Source organism: Mustelus asterias, chromosome 30, assembly GCF_964213995.1.
Source record: "Mustelus asterias chromosome 30, sMusAst1.hap1.1, whole genome shotgun sequence".
In the NCBI taxonomy this organism is placed as follows: domain Eukaryota; kingdom Metazoa; phylum Chordata; class Chondrichthyes; order Carcharhiniformes; family Triakidae; genus Mustelus; species Mustelus asterias.
Window position 1 is genome coordinate 15,887,107 of NC_135830.1, and position 23,258 is coordinate 15,910,364.

General features: G+C 43.4%; 1 protein-coding gene and 4 non-coding genes across 5 annotated transcripts in view; 2 read left to right on the top strand and 3 right to left on the bottom strand.

Annotated features, from left to right (window-relative positions):
- LOC144480793 (uncharacterized) overlaps window positions 1-23,258 on the bottom strand; it is a 585,830-nt gene that overhangs the window by 508,037 nt on the left and 54,535 nt on the right. The window lies entirely within an intron of this gene.
- trnan-guu (transfer RNA asparagine (anticodon GUU)) lies at window positions 7,610-7,683 on the top strand. The gene has a single exon. It is a non-coding gene; the product is annotated as a tRNA-Asn (tRNA).
- Window positions 13,171-13,242, bottom strand: trnac-gca (transfer RNA cysteine (anticodon GCA)). Its single transcript has one exon. It is a non-coding gene; the product is annotated as a tRNA-Cys (tRNA).
- trnan-guu (transfer RNA asparagine (anticodon GUU)) lies at window positions 21,285-21,358 on the top strand. Its single transcript has one exon. It is a non-coding gene; the product is annotated as a tRNA-Asn (tRNA).
- On the bottom strand, window positions 21,996-22,067 carry trnac-gca (transfer RNA cysteine (anticodon GCA)). The gene has a single exon. It is a non-coding gene; the product is annotated as a tRNA-Cys (tRNA).

Here is a 23,258-nt window from a genome sequence, read left to right on the forward strand (position 1 = left end):
GGGATGAGAGCACGGAGGGTGCTCTGAAGGCCCGGATCAAAGGTTTTGATCGGAGTGCTGAGTTGACGGGTGTGTTCTTTAGTCGGATCTGTGGGTAACTGTCTGTAGTGTTCCTCGTTGTTCAGTTGTCGGTACACCTCTTTGCAGTAATCCCTTCTGTTCAGTATGACGATGGCCTCTGAGTGCGGAATTGTCTCCTCAACTCAGTCCTAAATGGTTGACACACCATCCGGATAACGTGAGCCCAGTTCAAAGCGCTCCAGGCTCCAGCAAGAGGCGGGGGAGGAGTGGGGGTGGGGGGTGGAGGGGGTGTTGCGGGGTTGGGGGCTGGGGGAGAGGGGCGGTGGAAACAATCTCTCAGCATGTACACTGTCAAACAGTCTCACCTTTCCAGACTTTTCAATGGGATCACTTTTCATTATTCCATACCCCAGGGAGAACATGGTCACAGCAATGAATCTCTCCTCCAAGGGCAACTGCCTCATCACAACAATCAATCCAGTGAATCTTGGTTTCACAAACAGCGCGAGAATAGAGGGAAGTAAGAGCAAAGTATGGAAAGTTGATAGAGGCACAAAGAGAGACTGAGACAGTGAAAGAGACTGACGTCGATACACAGAAACAAAGAGACAGATATAGACAGTGAGTGGGGGAGTCAGCCACATCTAATGCATGAATAACAATGTAGACAAAGCCAGCGGCCGGAGTCCACAAGCATTGGGTCCTCTGAATCGTTGACTAGGGACAAAGAGAATGTTCAAAAGCATAGTCAACTTTTGAAAACATATCGAATTGCTTGAGAGGCAGTTTCCCAAACCGAACGGTGAGTAAACTCATCCTGCCCTGTCTACGGCAAAGAAATGAGCAAGACTTTGCCATTGCTAACAACAACGGGGCTTGTCTGGGATTTGAACCCAGGGCCTCTCGCAAACTGGCAAATCACAACACCCAAAGCGAGAATCATACCCCTAGACCAACGAGCCACTGCTGCAAGGTGGGCTCAAATACAGATATTATATTGCCATCCGAATCTGATCTGACAACTGCAGTGGAAGTTGGAAGCGCTGGAAAAACTCAGGAAGCCAGGCAGCATGTGCACACAGGGAAAGGAATCTCCTCTTACACCTGCATAACTTTTCTTTTCAACGGGTAAAGGTTGGAAATGTAGGAAGTTTTAAACAAGTGAAATCCAGGAGCTAGAAAACATAACAACAGGAAACAGCTCTGAGAAGGAACAATTCAGGAGAGATAAATGAACAAGTACTGTGTCGTCCATGGCCTGAGAGTGAGGAAAGCAGAGTATCACAGAATGTCTGCACCGCAGCATGAGACCATTCACAAGATATTTGAAGCAGTCGCGTGTCCTGTGGATAATAGGGAGCCGGTGGGTGTACTGTACAGTGATTACACAGGAGCTGCAGTGATGAGGTTGGTGGATTTTGGAAATTGAGAGGAACACATGAGCAGCTTGTGTGACTACTTCACCTCATTGCCGCTTTTATACGGCAGCGAAAAGTAATCGTTGTTGACACTGCATGAAGGACTAACTTATGTTCAACCTGAACAGAACACTTTGAAAGAGAGACTTGCCTCTGGTGGAAATAGATCTGAGATGGAAATAATGAAATATAAAATGAAGTAAATTAGATTAAACTTCCAACGTATTAGAAATATTGGGACGTCCAACCTATTAGAAATATTGGATTTACAGTAAGTGACGTGAACTGATGCTGTGATCGCAGATATGGAACTGGGACCACCATCACACCGAGTGAATCCGCTGTCTGTTTAAATGTTGATCAAAGAAAACTTTTAATCATCTTGCACAATGGAACATACGGGAACTCAGTCAAGAAGCACACTTCACTCACAAATAACAGAAAAGGTCAATTTCATCTCGCAACTTTCAGCCTATGGCCATCTTCTGTACATTTACCAAGAAGATTCATAAAGTAAGTGAATAGAGTTTGTGATGGTTAAAAAAAAACGCGTTCACACCCTTGGTGTACGTAAGCACAGTGACGCACACAGAGGAGCAAACATAAGTATAGACCACGCGAGACAGAGGACTAACGAGCGACAAAACGGGAGCTGAGCAGAAACGGAAGATAGCTTAGGGATAGAGCATTTGACTGCAAGTCACGACGTTTCTCCATTCAAATCGAATGCCTGCTTCCGCGCTTAATTGCTTTTTTTTCAATTAAAACTGCCCTTCATTGACTGGAAAGTGCTTTGTGACGTCTGCAGGTCGGGATAGGTTCTATATAAATGCAATTATTTCATGATCTTCATTCCAAGTCCTCTGTTTTTTGGGTTTAAACCCAGTTGTTGTGGGTTTAATCTCAGTTGTTTGGATTTAATCTCAGTTGTTTGGGTTTACTCTCCGTTATTTGGGTTTAATCTCAGTGGTTTGGGTTTAATATCAGTTGTTTGGATTTAATCTCAGTTGTTTGGATTTAATCTCAGTTGTTTGGATTTAATCTCAGTTGTTTGGGTTTAATCTCAGTTGTTTGGGTTTAATCTCAGTTGTTCGGGTTTAATCCCAGTTGTTGTGGATTTAATCTCAGTTGTTTGGATTTAATCTCAGTTGTTTGGGTTTAATCTCAGTTGTTTGGGTTTAATCTCAGTTGTTTGGGTTTAATCTCAGTTGTTTGGATGTAATATCAGTTGTTTGGGTTTAATCTCAGTTGTTTGGGTTTAATATCAGTTGTTTGGATTTAATCTCAGTTGTTTGGGTTTAATATCAGTTGTTTGGGTTTAATATCAGTTGTTCTGGGTTTAATCTCAGTTGTTTGGGTTTAATATCAGTTGTTTAGGTTTAATCTCAGTTGTTTTGGGTTTAATCTCAGTTGTTTGGGTTTAATATCAGTTGTTCTGGGTTTAATCTCAGTTGTTCTGGGTTTAATATCAGTTGTTTGGGTTTAATCTCAGTTGTTTGGGTTTAATCTCAGTTGTTTGGGTTTAATATCAGTTGTTAATATCAGGGATTTGTTCCCAGGAGCAGGCTGAGGGTAAGAGAGTGGGTTTTCTGACTTTAATTAATTATTTATTTTTTCAGTTAATTTTGGGTTTAAAATCGGAGGTTTTTTTCAAAACCGGAAGTCGGGCCAGGAGAGGCCTGGGGAAGTTTTTGGAGGGTTTAAAAGCGCACCAAAGTATACAGCGGGCAGCATCGTAGCGGGCAGCAGAGTGAGTGGGAAGTTGAGTGAGCTGTCAGGGCTTTGGCTCACAGGGCTTGGACGAGCAGGGATGAGTTTTTGTTTCCTTACACTCTTATTAACTTTTCACTGTCTTACTTGACATAAAGTGTCCAGTATGAGTGTGAAACCAATGTGTTGTTCCCAGTGTAGGATGTGGGAGGTCCTGGAGGCATCTGGCCTCCCGGACATCCACATCTGTGAGGGGTGTGTCGAGCTGCGGTTCCTGAGGGACCGTGTTAGGGAGCTGGAACTACAGCTCGAGGATCTTAGGCTGATGAGGGAGAATGAGGAGGTGATAGACAAGAGCTATCATCAGGTGGTCACACCAGGGCAACGGGAGGAGGCCAAGTGGGTGATGGCCAGGAAGGGTAAGGCTAGGGTGGTTGAGAGCACCCCAGTGGATTTGCCCCTGCACAACAAGTACTCCTGCTTGAGTACTGCTGGGGGGGACAGCCCGCCTGGGGGAAGCAGCAGTGGCCGTGTCTCCGCAGTGGAGTCCAGCCCTGTAACTCAGAGGGCTAAGGAAAAGAGGAGGAAGGCGGTATTAATCGGGGACTCGATGGTGAAGGGGACAGACAGGCGTTTCTGCGGAGGTAGGCGGGATTCTCGCATGGTGGTCTGCCTCCCTGGGGCCGGGATCCAGGATGTCGCTAGTCGCGTCCCGGAAATCCTGAGGTGGGAGGGAGAGGAGCCTGAGGTAGCGGTACATATTGGTACCGCTGATGTGGGTAGGAAGGGAGAAGGGGTCATGAAAAGGGAGTACAGGGAATTAGGGAGACAGCTGAGAAAGAGGAAAGCAAAGGTAGTAATCTCAGGATTACTGCCTGTGCCACGGGTAGGTGAGGGCAGGAATGGAGTGAGGTGGAGGATGAATGTGTGGCTGAGGGACTGGTGCAGGGGGCAGGGATTCAGGTTCCTGGACCATTGGGACCTCTTTAGGGGCAGGGGTGATCTGTATACAAAAACCGGGTGGAACTTGAATCACACGGGGACCAATATCCTGGCCGGTAGGTTGGCTAAGGTTACTGGGGAGAATTTAAACTAGATAGGTTGGGGGGAGGGGAGCTAGAAGAGTTGACTAGGATCAAGGAACTAATTGATGGGGTGGAGGATGCAGGGGTAAGGGGAATTACAAAATTAATGGTAGAGGAGAGGGTGCAAGTGAATGAAGGCGGTAATTTAGATAAGGGAGTAGAGGGAGAGGGTGTTCGCGACTCATCAAAGCGGGTCCAGATAAAAGCTGGAATAAGGACACTTTGCCTGAATGCACGAAGCATTCGGAACAAGGTAAATGAGTTGATGGTGCAAATCAGCACGAGTGGGTACGATCTAGTGGCCATTACAGAAACGTGGCTGAAAGGTGACCAGGACTGGGAGATGAATATCCAGTGGTATCAGGCGTTTAGGAAGAATAGACAGGAAGGAAAAGGTGGTGGGGTCGCGCTATTAATAAGAGATAATATCAGGGTAGTACTGAGGGATGACATAGGCTCTGAGGAACAAAACGTGGAATCATTATGGGTAGAGATGAGGAATAGTAGAGGGAGAAAGACACTAGTAGGTGTGGTATATAGGCCCCCAAATAATAATGTTGAGGTAGGGAGGGCTATAAACAAGCAGATAAGGGATGCGTGTAAAAACGGAACGGCAATAATCATGGGGGACTTCAACATGCACATTGACTGGCAGACTCAAGTCGGTAAGGGTGGAATGGAGGAAGAGTTCTTAGAATGCTGTCGGGATAGTTTCCTTGAACAGCATGTTACGGAACCGACGAGGGAACGAGCTATTTTGGATCTGGTATTGTGTAACGAGGTAGGTAGAATTAAGGATCTTATTGTGAAGGACCCTCTTGGGTCTAGTGACCACAATATGGTCGAATTTCTGATTCAGATGGAAGAGGAGAAAGTTTGGTCCCAAACCAGTGTCCTCTGTTTGAACAGAGGGAAATATGATAGGATGAGGGATGAATTGGCTAAGGTAGACTGGGAGAGCAGGCTGGCAGGTAGGATAGCTGAGGAACAGTGGAGGATTTTTAAGGAGATCCTTTTCAGTTCTCAGCAAAAATATATTCCAGCAAAAAACAAGGATTGTAAGAAAAGGGAGAACCAGCCGTGGATAACGAAGGAAATAAAGGAGAGTATTAAAATAAAAACAGCTGCGTACAGAGTGGCCAAAAATAGTGGAGAAACAAGTGATTGGGAAAAATTTAAGAAACAACAAAGAGAGACTAAGAAAGCGATAAAGAAAGGAAGGATAAACTATGAAGCTAGGCTAGCAATTAATATAAAAAATGATAGTAAAAGTTTTTATAAATATATAAAAAGGAATAGAGTGGCTAGAGTGAATGTTGGACCCTTGGAGGACGAGAGGGGGGAGTTAATAGTGGGAAATGAGGATATGGCTGAGTCTTTAAATAAGTTTTTTGTGTCGGTCTTCATGGTGGAGGACACAAATAGTTTGCCAAATATTAACGATAGAGGGTTGGCAGCAGGAGAAATACTTAATACAATTAATGTTACCAGAGAGGCAGTGCTGGGTAGACTAATGGGACTGAAGGTGGATAAGTCCCCGGGTCCGGATGGAATGCATCCCAGGGTATTGAAAGAAATGTCAGAGGTAATAGTGGATGCGTTAGTGATTATTTATCAAAACTCGTTGCATTCTGGGGTAGTGCCGGTTGATTGGAAAACGGCTAATGTTACGCCGCTGTTTAAAAAAGGAAGGAGACAAAAGGCGGGTAACGATAGGCCGGTCAGCTTAACGTCTGTAGTAGGGAAAATGCTGGAATCCATTATTAAAGAGGAGATAGCAGGGCATCTGGATAGAAATGGTTCGATCAATCAGACGCAGCATGGATTCATGAGGGGAAAGTCGTGCTTGACGAACATGTTGGATTTTTATGAAGATGTGACTAGGGCGGTTGATGGAGGAGAACCGGTGGATGCGGTGTTTTTGGATTTCCAAAAGGCATTTGATAAGGTGCCCCATAAAAGGCTACTGAAGAAGATTAGGGCACACGGAGTTGGGGGTAGTGTGTTAAAGTGGATTGGGGACTGGCTATCCGACAGGAAGCAAAGAGTCGGAATAAATGGGTGTTTTTCCGGTTGGAGGAAGGTAACTAGTGGCGTGCCGCAGGGATCGGTACTCGGGCCGCAACTATTTACCATTTATATAGACGATCTGGAGGAGGGGACGGAGTGTAGGGTAACGAAGTTTGCAGACGACACAAAGATAAGTGGAAAAGTGAATCGTGTGGAGGACGGAGAAGATCTGCAGAGAGATTTGGACAGGCTGAGTGAGTGGGCGAGGATATGGCAAATGGAGTATAACGTTGAGAAATGCGAGGTTATACACTTTGGAGGAAATAATAACAAATGGGATTACTATCTCAATGGAAACAAATTAAAACATGCTACCGTGCAAAGGACCTGGGGGTCCTTGTGCATGAGACGCAAAAGCCCAGTCTGCAGGTACAACAGGTGATCAAGAAGGCAAATGGGATGTTGGCCTATATTGCGAAGGGGATAGAATATAAAAGCAGGGATGTCTTGATGCACCTGTACAGGGCATTGGTGAGGCCGCAGCTGGAATACTGTGTGCAGTATTGGTCCCCTTATATGAGGAAGGATATATTGGCATTGGAGGGAGTGCAGAGAAGGTTCACCAGGTTGATACCGGAGATGAGGGGTTTGGATTATGAGGAGAGGCTGAGGAGATTGGGTTTGTACTCGTTGGAGTTTAGAAGGATGAGGGGGGATCTTATGGAGACTTATAAGATAATGCGGGGGCTGGATAGGGTGGAGGCGGAGAGATTCTTTCCACTTAGTAAGGAAGTTAAAACTAGAGGACACAGCCTCAAAATAAAGGGGGGTCGGTTTAAGACAGAGTTGAGGAGGAACTTCTTCTCCCAGAGGGTGGTGAATCTCTGGAATTCTCTGCCCACTGAGGTGGTGGAGGCTCCCTCGCTGAATATGTTTAAAGCGCGGATGGACGGATTCCTGATCGGTAAGGGAATTAAGGGTTATGGGGATCAGGCGGGTAAGTGGTACTGATCCACGTCAGATCAGCCATGATCTTATTGAATGGCGGGGCAGGCTCGAGGGGCTAGATGGCCTACTCCTGCTCCTATTTCTTATGTTCTTATGTTACTGAGCCCAGTCAGTGGGAACAGTCTGTCCCTCTCTGCTCTTTCAAACGGCCCTTTTCCATGTTAGGAGAAGGGATTAACCATTACACCACAACAACACTGCGGGGTAAAATAATAAAATATACATGTTTAGATTTGTAAACGATGCCATCATTTGGTCTTTCTGTGTCAGGTTTGGTGAAAATTGAATTGGCGTCTAACTTGCAGCCAACACGCTGTCACCCTGATTTAGGATGCCTTGTAGGGTCCAGTTGTGTCAGTCTCTGTGGCGCAATTGGTTAGCGCGTTCGGCTGTTAATCGAAAGGTTGATGGTTCGAGACCATCCAGGGACGGCGTTTTCAGTTTTTTTTCCACTCCATCTACTTTCATTGTCTCTCGGTTTTTGAGTGTCACTGAGTCCTTGGGCAACCCAAAAAAAAAAACTTATCGTGTGTTTCTGCCTCTACTGTTAGCCGACGTTAGTTTATTGAACATTTATCTCTGACATATTATTTGTAACAATTTATATATTTCAAAATTATTAAACTCAATAACTGAACTCGAAACTTTAACCTATGTTTGATCTTGGGTTTCCATTTTCCTGCCCATTCCTCTTCTTTCTCAGATAGATCAGGAATCTGTCTGTCCCAACCTGAAATGTGTTCAATGAGGGAAATACACAGCAAGTCGGCAAAGATCAGTGGAATGAGGACTGAGTTAAACTTTCACCAGAATGCTGCTTTTATAATTGAAAAGTCCTGAGATTGAGAGCAGAGAGTTCACATTTGAGGCGTTTCAGTTCTTTGAGAGATGAATGCCTGCCGTGTTTTACAAGGTACGTTTTCACAGGATCAGTAATGATGAGGTTGGTGGGTTTTGGAAATTGAAAGTTACACGTGAACAGCCTGTGGGACTATTTCATTTATCATTGCCGTCTTGCCGTTTTATGTTCTGATAAAACCTGTATTTATAATACAAGCATGAGATGGTGGAAATTCTCAGCAGGTTTGGCAGAATCTGTGGACACGCATCAAATTCCAAATACTTCCATGTGTCACCTGTGTTCCTGAAGTATACTGATCCTTGTGTTCAAAAAAACTGATGAAACCTTTTCAAAGCAGCTGTCCCATCTCTAAGTGTTATTAAATATTAAGGAATCACATTATCTCACAGCCATGTGGCATTTACACTTCCCCAATGCTTGAATAATATTCGGCAACTGCATTCATGGAGAAAGAGATAAAATTCGGGACAAATGTTATTTTCTGAACCTTATGTTAGATCAATGACTCTGCCACATGGCTAAGGTTTGCAACCGAATTATAATTCAACAAAACAAGGATTTAAATTGCAATCAGACTGCACTGTTTGATATTCTCGGCCGGTCACATTGGTCATCAGCAGAGTTTCTGGATTGTAGGAGTTAACATGTTCATTTCATATACGATGAGCTCCCCGATTCAAAATAAGGTCGGAACATTATCGAAATTAATATTTTTTTGAATTTTCCCCGATTCTTGATCGCTGTTGCATATGAACTGGATTGGAGCAGACAAAATGTTAATTTGTTCTTCGCCATTTATTGAAAAGAATACCCTCAGCAAAGTCGCCACTGGCATATTGTTGCTTTTCTGCTTCCACTGTCACACTCACGGTGCAGCTGATGCAGGCTGGATGGATTAGCCATGGCAAATGAGTGATGTTCCGGTTCGACAGTGGCAAAAGTGCCTCAGTAAGGTACTCTGGGCTTACATTTTCTGGTTAATGTTTCAGCCATTTCTGACTGAGGTATGGAGATATTTCTTCACTCAAAGGCTTGTGAATCTTTGGAATTATTTGACTTATTATTGTCACATATATTAGCATACAATAAAAAGTATTGTTTCTTGCGCGCTGTACAGACAAAGCATACCGTTCATAGAGAAGGAAACGAGAGAGTGCAGAGTGTAGTGTTACAGTCATAGCTGGGATGTAAGAAATTGAATTGAAGCATTGTGAGAGAGTTTAAAAGAGTTAGAATGACGTTTTAAAAGCAGAGAACGAGAGTAAAAGATATAGTTAGAAGGTATGCTGGGCACAGCTTGCAAGAGGTCGCCTCGCTCGGGTGCCATCTTGCATCAATTCTGGAGCTGCACAGAGGTCTGTGGATTTTCAATTCATGAAGACATTGAAGGTAGAGGTGGAAAGTTGTTAGAATCTAAGTGAATGAAGGGCTATCGGGATAAACTTGGAAATTGGGGTTGAGGCTGTGGATCTGCCTCGATTCAGTGGTGGAGGAGGCTCAATGGGTCATGTGACCCAATTCTACTCCATTGATTCTGTTCACTTGCAATACCAGATACGGCATCAACAGGTTCTACTGGTAGCATTGATGAGTTCAGGACAGTAATGATGTGGAGTTGCCGGCGTTGGACTGGGATAGGCACAGTAAGTAATCTCACAACACCAGGTTAAAGTCCAAAAGGTTTATTTGGCAGCACAAGCTTTCGGAGCACTGCCCTTTCATGACGTGAGTCACGTGCTACCAAATAAATCTGTTGGACTTTCACCTGGTGCTGTGAGACTCGTTCCAAGGCAGTCATATGAGTTGAAGCGTGTGATCGAATCTAATCACCGCTATATGTCCAGTTAATTAACTTTACGAAATATCTCTGTTATCACACGAATTCCATGCAACTCAAATGTAAATTATTGTTGGTAATTGACGGGTTTGTGGAACCAGTTTCCTTGAATCAGTGCATCGCAATGTTTCTGTGGTGTAGTCGTTGTCACATTCACGTTACACGTGAAAGATCCGCGGTTTAATCCCGGCAGAAATACTTTCATCATACAGAGAAAATGTTGGAAGATCTGAACTAACCTGACAGCATCTGTGGAGAAAGAATAGAGCCAACGTTTAAAGTCCGGATGACCCTTCGTCAGAGCTCCGGACTCGAAACGTTGGCTCTATTCTGTCTCTACAGATGCTGTCAGTCCTGCTAAGATTTTCCAGCAGTTTTCTATTTCTGTTTCAGGTTCCAGCATCCGCAATATTTTGCCTTCACAGAAAAAAAAATTCAAATGGTTTTAATTTCAGAGGGATTCGACTACTGGAATTATTTGCGTGTTTGTCACTAAATATGAACTGACCTGCTGAGTATTCCCAGTATTTTCTGATTGTAAAGTGAGGAATCACTCAGCGAAAGGATCAAAAGGAATCTCTGTGATAGAGAACAAGACAGAATGGATTACATGACACCAGGAATGGTGGACAAGGCAACATTGAACCAGTAATAGTGGAGCCTGGGTGGTCTAGTGGTTCAGAGTCAATGTTTCCACCGCTATGCCCCGGAATTGATGACAAACTGTTAACTAAACAGAGCACTTTGCTCAGCACGTACTGAATTTCTGGAGTTGAAAGTATCTGAACATAAAGGAAGAAGACATAATTTGTTTTAGTTGGTTATAAGATGTTGGAATGACTGTGTGACAATGTCAGTTGCGAAATTGACCTGAAATGAAGCGGTGGAGACAGAGATGGTTATCAACGAATTTCAAATCTCTGATATTAGCTTTCCTGGTGTCCCGTGGTCAGGTTTCGGCGCCATGTCTCGCGTTGGAGTCCCAGGCAAGTAATGAATAACTTATTATTTAACTCTTCATTAAATGAAAACACAGCTCACAGTGTCTGTTGAGGGAGAAAGAAGATTAATCTTCAGCAGATGAATTGTATCAGAGCTGGAAAAATCAGAGATGTAACAACAGCAATAAACTCTGAAGAAGAATGAGACGGCAGACATTTATCACAAAAGCAACTGACACACATGTCAAATTCTTCCTCTTTCAAGTCTCATCGATTAACTCCTTGTTCTCCACCTCGGATATTTCCACATCCATTAAATATCACCCACCTGAAAATTCAACCCCTTCTTCGCTCCACTGATGATGATACAGCAGCTCCGTACTGGGCGCAGGAATTGGCTCTGTAGCTCAGTGGTTGCAGCAGATCGGGTGTAAGGTTAGACAGTTTAAATTTTATTTATTAGTCCCACAATTAAGCTTACATTAAGACCGCAATGAAGTTTCTGTGACAATTCCCTCGTCGGCAGAACCGGCACCTTCTCGGGTAAATTGACAGCTAATTTAGCATGGCCAATGTACCTAACCACCACATCTTTCACTCTGTGGGAATAAGAAGGAGCACCCGCAGGAAACCCACGCAACACTGGGAAAGCATGCAGACTCTGCACAGACAGTAACCAATGACGGAAATCAAAACCGGGTCCCTGGCGCTGTGAGGCAGCAGTGCCACCATGTTGCCCAAAAAGATATTCTCTTGTTCATAAACGGAGAAAGAGCAGACAATGTTTGGAAAGATGACCTAGTTCTGTCTTAATTCATTAAAAATGGGCGTCGCTGGCTGGCCAGCATTTATTGCCCATCCTGGTTGCCCTAGGACAGTTTGGAGTCAACCACTTTGCTGCAGCTCTGGAATCAATGTCGGCCAGGCCGGATAAGGGACGGCAGATTTCCTTTCCTAAAGCACATTACCGAACTCCATGTTTATTTTTCCGACAATCGACAATGGTTTCATGGTCATCAGTAGATTCTTAATTCCAGATAGTTTTAATTGAATACAAATTGCACAACGTGCCGTGGCAGGATTCAAAAGCGGGGCCCCGTAAAATTGGATGAGTTTCTGGATAAATAATCTCGCGATAATACCACAAGGCCATCGTCCTTCCTAATATAAGCATTTATCTTGAGAGATTTGGGTGTGTTTGTCCAAGGAACGCAGGAAGATAGCGTGGTGGTGCAGCAAACAATAGGAAGGGAAATGACATTTTGGTCTTTATTGCCAACAGATTGCTGTATAAGAATAAAAACACCAACCTACATTTATACAGGGTTTTGTTGGGAGCAAGTGTGGAATATTCGGTGCAGTTCTGATATCCACAATGTTTTTTTCAGAAAAAGGCTACCCTTCCATTGGAGACGGTCCACTTGGTAGGTTCCTGTGATGAGAGAGTTCTCCTGAGATGTGAGGCTGTGTTAATTGGGCTGAAATTCCCTGGAGTTTGGAAGACTGAGAGGCAATCTTATTGAACCTACAGAATAATGAGAGATTGTTTCCCAGTCTCAGATGAGGACTCATCGGAGAACTGACACACAAACACATCCAGCCAAGACTCTAATTCTTAACTTTAATTGCATATTTGAAATGAATATATATTATACCATGTGATATGTATGATATGAATATTCATTAAATAAATAACGTTGACAACACCTGACAACAGTCGAGCGGCAACACTTGAGGAATATTTTTATTGTTGCCTCGGTTCACAAGCCGGAACTGCGCGACAATGAATGCTTATGGGGAAAATAAAAGTACAACCACCGCCTCTGGATGGTACTGAGCCACCAACCATTTGCTTAAAGTCGAACGCAATAACGAATTCCGCCACTGAGATGAAGACACGCTGTATTAGGGTGTCAGCGAGTGCTGTAAATATCCAACCCCAATTCTCTTTATAAAAACATAGTCGAGAACTACAACATGACCACATCGTTTACAATACTATGCAAGCCCCTTTGACAACTTCATTCCCCACAGTGTTGCAGCGATTTAGTGGTTTCCCGCTTCTCCCAACATGGGAAAGAGCCGTTTGATAGAGCAGAAAGGGACAAACTGTTTCCACTGACGATTGTCAGTAACCAAATAATAGGGATTGAAGGTAATTTATGAAAGACCGATTTGTATTTATGTAACGCTTTTCAGGGTTGGTGGACGTCACAATGCGCTTTGCAGCCAAAGAAAAACAGTCACAATTGAAACTAAGTTAACAATTAGACAAGGAAGGGGGCACTCGGATTTGAACCGAGGGCCGTTTGATCTGCAGTCAAACGCTCTACCACTGAGCTACGCCCCCTCAGCTGTAAACTAGTGCTCGGGATCGAGCATAGTCTTATTAAGTGGTGGAGGGGGATCCAGTGGTCAGACTGCATCCCGCTTTGTCTCAGAGTTTCTGAGCGAAGTCGGAGAGCTTAGCGTTTAAGTTAGCGAGATGCTTTCTTGTGATTTGGCTGAGATTTGGATCCAGGTCTAGGAGATGTTTGTGTCAATCTAATCGATACAATCTACCCCATTGTCATACAGATTTGACCTTGTATCCCCATCTCTATTGGCAGCGCTTTGCAGCCTATCACTGTCCTTCACTATCTGTGTTTGTTCTTGAACTGTTGCCCATGTAACATTTCCAATTCGGACAGAAATATAGATCTAACTCCACTGCTTCGGACAGAGCTGTTTTCAATCAGGAAGCAATTCAGGTTTGTGAAATAGATTAGCAAAAACTTTAAATCTTGGCATATCGAAGCCGACCTATGACCCTGAAAGCGCCAAATCCTAAGCACTGGACCACCAGGGTTTCATTCTCCTGGTTCTCCCATAGACTGGATACAGGAATATGCACAGTGCCAATTATTCACAGTCGCATTCTCCTTCCAGTCTTGTGCACGTTGTTCAGCTTTGAAATTATTCATCTTTTCACATCAGCTTCCAGTGTGATGAAAGCAGAGCAGTGATAAGCTGATGTTTTTCAACAGATTTACCACAATACGGTTTATAACAAACATTACTCTTTGAATGTGGTGAGCCACAGTGAAATTTAATGCAGTAGAAAGTAACTCACTCATTCTGACAGTAGGTGCCAGCAATTGCAATGTAAATATGATGTCGAGATACCGGGTTGGACTGGGGTGGGCACAATAATAAGTCTCACAGCACATTGTTAAAGTCCAACAGGTTCATTTGCTCCAATAATAAAATCAATTTGCTTTATTTTATCAGCGCCCCGAAAGCTCCTGACTCCAAATAGACCTGGTGTTGTAAGACTTCCTAATGTAAATATGAATTGTTGTGGGCAATTGACAGGATTGTGGAATGGGGCAGATTTTTCCTTCTTCCTGTTCAACCTGCCACAAGTATCGCTCCCGTTTTTGACCAGGAAGCAATACCCACTCTCCTTAATTCATCTGTTGCACGAGAGCAATGAATCATCATTCCCGACCCGCGAATCGAACCCAGACCATGGCAGTGAAAACAGCGAATTTTATCAACGAAACCAACACGGAAATTGAGGTGACCTGAGCATTATTGAGCAATTGTGTGCTTGTGTGTGCGTGCGTGATTTCGGAGAAAGGTCACGTGCTCCAGGGTAATCCTTGATGAATGAAGCCACCAACATCTTTTTCGCTGAGCTTTTTGTGTTCTTGAGAAATCGTCCTCTGGAGCTGATACAATGAGGCCAGGAGAGTAACTCACTGCACCGTCCGCAATGTGATTGCGGTGTGATTTGCTGAAAGCTGTTAATTTTATAAAAATAATCTTTTTGCGAATTGTAAATGAAATGCCCTTCAGTACCCGGTAAGAATTCGCACAACACCAGGTTAAAGTGCAACAGGTTTGTTTGAAATCACGAGCTTTCGGAGCGCAGCTCCTTCATCACTCACGCTGAGGATTCACCACATTTTTCTGTCTTTAAATGAAAGCAATAGATATCTCGTCAATTCCCCGGTATCCTGAGTGTAAGACACTGATTTCCACAGTACACTGCTTTAAATGATTGTGTTCAATGTGAAATTAGGTGGTTTGATTCCATGTGAAGGATTTAAACTTACACTCTTCCGGGAAGATGGTGACATAGTGGTAAAATCAGTGGAGTATGAATCCTGTGGCCCCGGCTCACAGGTCACGATCCCACCGCAGTCTAGAACTGAAACGGAAGTGAAAGCTAGTCTCAGTAATGAAGCTTTGTTTTCTGATTGTCATGAAAACACATCTTGCAGAAGGAAATCTGCCATCCTTCCCCTTTCTGCCCTCCATGGGACTCCAGAGGAAAGGCAATGTGATTGACTCTTAACTGCCCTCTGAAATGGCCCAGCAAAATACTCAGTTCAGTGGGAAATAGGGATTGACAACAAATGATGGCATTGACAACAAAATATATATTGCATTAGCAGCATTTTAAGAAATGATTAATTCTCATTTTGTTTCATTTCATGTGAAAGGGTGATATATTCCAGTGTCTTATTATTTAAAACCTCAGCCTTTCAACTTTTCAAACAGGTAAGATTCAGTCAGAGAAAAGTGAACCACTGTGATCCAAAACAAGGAATTTTAGTTGCTGCGAATCCCACCTCAAAACAGAAAATGTTGGAAGCACTCATCGGCTTCAACAGCTTCTGTGGAGAGGGTAAGAGCGTGAATGATTCAGGTTGCTGACCTTAACTGGAAGAAAATAGTGATTTAATCGTTGACAAACAAGGACAGAGTCAAGGAAAATAGAGAGGGAGAGGAGGAAAAAACAAGCGGTCGTTTGATCGGATGGAAGGCTGGAGTGATTGAATTACAATGGAGATGATTATTGTTTCCACTGACACAATCTCGCAGATCTGGGTTTAAATCTCATAATAAGTGAGAACAAAACCACTCGCTGAGTTCAGCGCTCAACTCCCCGCCTTCCAGTGAACTGGAGACAGTTTTCAGTCACAAATCCACAACTGTGAGAAAGGAGAAAGACTCAGTTTGAGCGGTGACACTTCTGGAAGGACGGAGATCTGGAATTCACCCAGGAAAGAGGCAAAGTTTAAAAAGCAATAACGCCCAACGTGGGGCTCGAACGAACGACCCTGAGATTAAGAGTCTCATGCTTTACCGACTGAGCTAGCCGGGAACATGTACTACACTGCTTTCCATAACCTAAAATGCATGGAGACAAATACGGTTTTTCCACCTGGTGTCTCAGCTTGTTCTGATTTCAAAGTTTACAATCAATCCACCGACAGAATCCCCAAAGTTCCTATCCATTCCTCTCAATTATTAATTACGTTATTCACATCTTCCAATTCTTAGCTTCACCTCTCCCAAATATTCCAAACTCCTCTTACATCATTCACCTTATTTTTCTTTGTTCTTAATAATTTAGCCAGGGGTGGAGGGAACTCAACATTTACACTGGCAAACTGTTTCCCAGTTACAGACTTTTCAATAAGATCACCTCTGATTATTCTAAACTCCAGACCGAACAGACTCATCCCACTGATTCTCTCCTCGCAGGAGAAACGCAGAAATCAATCCAGTGAAGCTCGGTTACACACAGACAGCGAAATAATGGACAGAGCAAGGAGCAAAAGATGTCAACGTAATAAAAACATAGTCAGAGAGTCTGAGGGAGATATATAGAGACAATGAAAAACAGAAATAGCGAGGGCGGTACTCATCCAGAACCCACGAATGAATAACAATAATCAGACAGTCAGCTGTCTCAACCAACAAACATGGGGTCCTCTAAACTGGTGAACAGAGATCAAGTGAGTGGCCACAAGCATATTAACCTTTTGATGTCTTGATTTTCTTGTGTGAGTGTTGTGTTGATAGATTGCCTGTACGATGTGCTCAGGTTCTCAAACCAAATCCCACGTAAACCAATCCCAACGTTTGCACTGAGAAAACCTATGACTTGTCCAATACGAAACAACAGCTGATTAAGGGATCGAGCCCGGCATGTGAACCCGAGGTCGCTCACACGTTTGTAGATGTTTACGCCCCAGGCCCGAGCCATACCTCTCGTCCAACGAGCCGCTGCTGCGGATGTTGTTCAATGAAAACATTTCCATTGACATCCAAAGCTGCTCAGACTTCTGCAGTGAAAGGTGAAAATGCTGGAAAAACTCAGAAAGCCAGACAGCTTCAGTGCACAGGAAAACAAATCTTATATTTTAGCTCCATAACCTTTCATTGGGAATAATTGGGAATTTTTAGAAATGTAGGAAGTTTTAAACAAGTGTTATCCAGCAGCATAGCAAGAGGTTTGAGGCCTCTGGCCGGGTGTAAATCAGGAGAGATTAAATGAGGGAAACAAAGAAATTTAAAGTAATTAAACCACAGATTGGGGCCATTCCTCAGTCCCTTACAGAACTCAGTTGTGTTGTGGATGAAGGGGAACCTGTGGATGTAATGTACGTAGATTACATTGGAGCCACAGTGATGAGTTGGTGGGTTTTGAAAATTGAAATTTACACGTAGGAACATAGAATTAGGAGCAGAAGTGGACAAATTCAGCGCTTCGAGCCTGAACCGTCATGCAATCAGTTCATGACTGATCTCTCCCTGTTCTCAAATCCACCTCCCTACCTGTTCCAATATCCCCTCATCCCTTTAATTATCAGGAATATATCTGTCTCTTCCTTGAAATCATTTAATGATTCAGACTCAACCGCGCTATAGGGCTATGCATTCCACAAATTCACGACCCTCAGTGAGAAGCAGTTCCTCCTCATCTCAGTTTTAAATCTACCACCTCTCAACCTATACATTTGACATGGTGTTCCCGATTGCGCATAAGAAAAATGATTTTACTTTCTTCAATCCTATTTAGAATTTTATATACCACGATCACTCCCGCATCTTGTGGGAGTATTTCACCTCACTGTCGATTTCATTTCCCAGCAAGCACAATCGGTGTTGTCATTCGCTGAAGCAGTCACTTATGTTCCATCCAAACTGGACACATTAAGGGATATATGGTAAGTCATTTTGAAAAACACAGTTCACCCGTGGCCCTGGGAGTCCAGTGGGTTGTATTCAGTACTCCCCAGTGTTGTTTGTTTTCAATTCCCGTTCAGAGAACGATTATTTTTAGCTCTCAGCGAACTATTAAAAAATAACCTGATTTACTATCTGATCGAAAGCAGATCTATTAATATGAGCCGAGTGAGTTTTGCAAGTCTACATCACAGCTGGAAATGTCACATGCGCAACAGGTCAAGAACAAACACAGTAGCAGAAAGATAGTGATAGGCTGCAAAGCGCTGACAATAGAGACGGTGATGTAAGGTAACATTTGGATGGTAAAAAGATCAGATTTTGGCGTTCACACTGAATTATTCAACTTTTCCCTCACGCTGCAATGGAAATATTTGGAAAAGGTTCTCTCTCGTTTCAAACAGTCGGAAGTGGAATTAATAATTGTAAGTGGAATGTCTGTTGTATGTTGTCACGAATTGAATGTATCACTGGGGTGGAAACAGAAGGTGCGATATTGCAACAGAGACTTGCTTGTGGTGAATGTAGTCTGGCCTGGCGCGAAAAATAAAGCAACACATGCAGTGTGTGTAAAGCAAGTTGTAAAACAGGCAACAAGCAGCTGATCTGTTGGTTAGAGTTTGACACTTTCACTGCTGTTTGGATTGGTGGTCAGGTAATGGAGATTTGTTGCTCTCATCCAAACCGTAAAAACAAGTGTCAGTTATTGCCTGGTGGAACATATAAAACACAATCTCGCCTCGTGTCCTGAAGTGAAGACTGAGCAAATTCAACAGGAGGTTTTTTTGTCATTTCTGGCACGATATTGGGAACCAGACAAGGTTAAGGGCAGTTTAAATGGTGCTGGTCCTTCACTGCAGCTCATTCTGTTTCTGACTGGATGTGATCCCTGCTTGTTACACAGTTCAGGATAAATTGATTCAGTGAAGGAGCAGGCTCAAGCCAACTGATGGACTGTTGCAGCTCCTTTGCTGCTAATTTCAATAACAATACCAGTAAAGGGCACAGCTGCATACGTGGTAACGGAGCTGAGTAATCTAAGCCCGTAGCTGAAGGTCCAGTCTCTACGGAGTTGTTGTGTTCGACTGCAGCCACTGCCAGAATGGGTTTGAGTTTTGGTCCCTGCAGTTGAAGTCCAGCATTTCAGATTGAATGCAAGAGTTTGTGCCATGTCGTTTTTGGCATGAAGAAAGAGGAGCGACAGAGCAATGTAAACAGTTGTTGAGGTAAAGGAACGAGTGTGGAAGGACTGGAGCAAATTATCGTGGATTCTGGATTCGGAAACAAAAAGAGAAAATGCTGGAAAATCTCACCATGTCTGGCAGCATCTGTAAGGAGTGAAGAAAGCTGACATTTCGAGTCCAGATGACCCTTTGTCAAAGCTGGGAGGAGTGGAGCTGCTCCGATGGAGAATACAAACGGGAACACCGGTTGAATGGCTGTCTGTCGAATTAAACAGCAGGATTGCAAACATTGAGACTGCAGTCCCGGCCCAGGGGATGGATTGGGATTTTCTAACTGAGGTTCAAATCCTGTCATGTGCGCTTCCCGTCATTCCTCATTGTGACTTTTTTTTATTTGAAAGTTATCGGAAATGAAGCAATGGGTGCAGAGATGATCAACTCACTCCATATTTGTCACATCAGCGTCACTGAGTGTCTAGTGATCAGCGTCGGCGCCGTGACGCGGTTTCGATTCCCAGTCACGGAGTGAATAAATTTTTGTTCATTTCTTCATTCAATAAAAACAGCGTCCGTGAAGGTAACAACAAGCTAAATCTTCCAGCTGGATGAACTTGTATCAGAGCTGGAAAAATCAGAGGTGTAACATTAACGATAAACTCTGAAGAAGAACCACATGACACACACAACATACATGTCAAGTACATACACAATACACATGTCAAATCATGTCACTTTCAACTTCTGTCTTTTAACTTCCGGCTCTCCACCTCAGACATTTCCACATTCATCAAAAATCTCCGTCCTCAAACCCCATCCTGGTCCTCAATCCACGGATAATGCTGCACTTAGTGGCAGCTTCTGGCAGCATTTGGCTCCAGTGGTTAGAGCAGTGGTCTTGTAAACCAGGGGTCGCGAGTTCCATTCTCGCTGGAGCCTACGGGCAAAGTTTAGCTGATAGAAGCTGTAGGAAAGGGGAAGGGAGTCTAAAAGTCAAAGAAGAGCTAAATCGAGGTTCAGATCGGGTGTGATTTTGGAAAGCGAAAAGATATGTCCTTCTTCGTAAAAAAATCGAAAGAGCAGGACATATTTGAAGAGCTAAAAAAGGTTAGTGTCGATATTGAGAATAGATGCGTTTGTACAAGGAATGCATAAAGCTGGCATGTAGGTGCAGGCAATGATTGGAAGGAAACTTGCATTTTAGTCTTACTTGACGGCAGACTGGAGTCCAAGTATAACGAGGTGTTGCTGCAGTTGCACAGAGTTTTGTTGAGACCACATGTTGAATATTCTGTGCAGATATGATATTCACATTTAATAAAGGGTTTATTTGCATTGGAAACGGTGCAGATAAGGTTCAGCAGATGATCCCTGGGATGAGGGAGTTGTCGTATGATGAGAGGCTGAGTAAATTGGGCTGAAAGTCTCTGGAGTTTGGAAGAATGAGAGGCGATTTCATTAAACCTACACAAGTCTGATTGGGTTTGACAGGGTGGAGGCTGAGAGATTTCTTCTGCTTGTCGGGAAATCTAACCCACGGCAGTACAGTCTCAGGAAAATGGGCTGATCATTTCGGCCTATGATAAGGCGAAATTACTTCACTGAAATGGTTGTGAATCTTTGAAATTCCCAATGCCAGACAGTTATGGAAGCTCCATCATCGAATATATTTAAGGTTGGGATAGACAGGTTTCTGGCCTCTCGGGAATTCAGGGATATGGGGAGCTGGTGAAAAACTGAGTTGTACTCCAAGATCAGCCATAAGAAGCTATTTTATTCAAATAACCAAGAACTTTAAGGAAACAAGTAAAACATGTTAATTAAGGTACTGCCCTTCATTGACTGGAAAGTGCTTTGTGACGTCCGCTGGTCGGGATAGGTTCTATATAAATGCAAATATTTCATGATCTTCAATCCTCGTCCTCTGTTACTGAGCCCAGTCAGTGGGAACAGTCTGTCCCTCCCTGCTCTATCAAACGGTCGTTTTCCATGTTAGAAGGGATGAACCATTACACCACAACAACACTGTGGGGTAAAATAATAAAATATACATGTTTAGATTTGTAAACGATGCCATCATTTGGTCTTTCTGTGTCAGGTTTGGTGAAAATTGAATTGGCGTCTAACTTGCAGCCAACACGCTGTCACCCTGATTTAGGATGCCATGTAAGCGTCATTTTCGTCAGTCTCTGTGGCGCAATTGGTTAGCGCGTTCGGCTGTTAACTGAAAGGTTGATGGTTCGAGACCATCCAGGGACGGGGCTTTCACTTTTTTTTCCTCTCCATCTGCTTTCATTGTCTCTCGGTTTTTGAGTGTCACTGAGTCCTTGGGCAACACTAAAAAAAAACTTATCGTGTGTTTCTGCCTCTACTGTTAGCCGACGTTAGTTTATTGAACATTTATCTCCAACAGCTTATTTGTAACAATTTATATATTTCAAATATTATTAAACTCAATAACTGAACTCGAAACTTTAACCCATGTTTGATCTTGGGTTTCCATTTTCCTGCACACTCCCCTTCTTTCTCAGATTTCTCAGGAATCTGTCTGTCGCAACCTGAAATGTGTTCAATAAGGAAAATACACAGCAAGTCGGCAAAGATCAGTGGAATGAGGACTGAGTTAAACTTTCACCAGAATGCTGTTTTTATAATTGCAAAGTCCTGAGATTGAGAGCAGATAGTTCACATGGGAAAGGGCTGTTTGATAGAGCAGATAGGGACACACTGTTTCCACTGACGAGGGTCAGTAACCAAAGGATTGGGATTAAAGATAATTAATGAAAGACCGACTTGTATTTCTGTCGCGCCTTTCCCGGTTGCTGGACGTCACAAAGCGCTGTTCAGCCAATGGAAGACAGTTCCAATTGAAAAAAAAGTATCAGCTCGACAAGGAAGGAGGCATTCGGATTTGAACCGAGGACCTCTTGATCTGCAGTCAAATGCGCTACCGCTGAGCTACACCCCCTCAATCGCAAGCTGGTTCACGGGATCCAGCATATTCTTATTAAGTGTGGAGGGGGATCGAGTGGTCAGACTGCATCCCGCTTTGTCTCAGAGTTACTGGTTTCTGAGTGAAGTCGGAAAGCTTAGTGTTTAAGTTAGCGAGATGTTTTCTTGTGATTTGGCTGAGATTTGGATCCAGGTCGATGAGATATTTGTGTCAACCTAATCGATAAAATCTACCCCATTGTCATACAGATTTGTATCCCCATCTCTATTGGCAGCGCTTTGCAGCCTATCACGGCCTTTCACTATCTGTGTTTATTCTTAAACTGTTGCCCGTGTGACATTTCCAATTCAGACACAGAATTATAGATCTAACTGCACTGCTTCTGACAGAGCTGTTTTCGATCAGGAAGCAATTCAGGTTTGTTGAACGGATTATGAAAAACTTTAAATCTTAGCATATCGAAGCCGATCTATGACTCTGAAAGCGCCGAATCCTAACCACTGGAACACCAGAATTTCATCTTCCTGATTCTCCCAGAAACTGAGTACAGGATTATGCACAGTGCCAATTACTCACGGTTGCACTCACCTTCCAATCTTGTGCACGTTGTTCAGCTTTGAAATTGTTCATATTTTCACATTAGCTTCCAGTGTGATGAAAGCGGAGCTGTGATAAGCTGAATCGTTTCAACAGATTTACTGCAATAAGGTTTATAACAAACATTACTCTTTGAATGTGGTGAGCTGCAGTGAAATTTAATGCAGCAGAAGGTAGCTCACTCATTTTGACAGGAGGTGCCAGCAATTGCAATGTAAATATGATGTCGAGATACGGGCGTTGGACTGGGATGGGCAGAATAAGAAGACTCAGAGCATCATGTTAAAGTCCAACTGGTTCAATTGCTCCAATAATAAAATAAATTTGCTTTATTTTATCAGCGCCCCGAAAGCTCTTGATTCCAAATTGATCGCGTGTTGTGAGACTTCGTAATGTAAATATTAATTGTTGTGGGTAATTGACAGGATTGTGGATTGTGGCAAATTTGTCCTCCCTGCTGTTCAACCTGCCACAAGTATCGCTCCCGTTTTGAATCAGGAAGCAATACCCACTCTCCTTAATTCATGTGTTGCACGAGAGAATGAATCATCATTCCCTAACCGGGAATCGAACCCAGACCATGGCATTGAAGGCGGCGAATTCTAACGA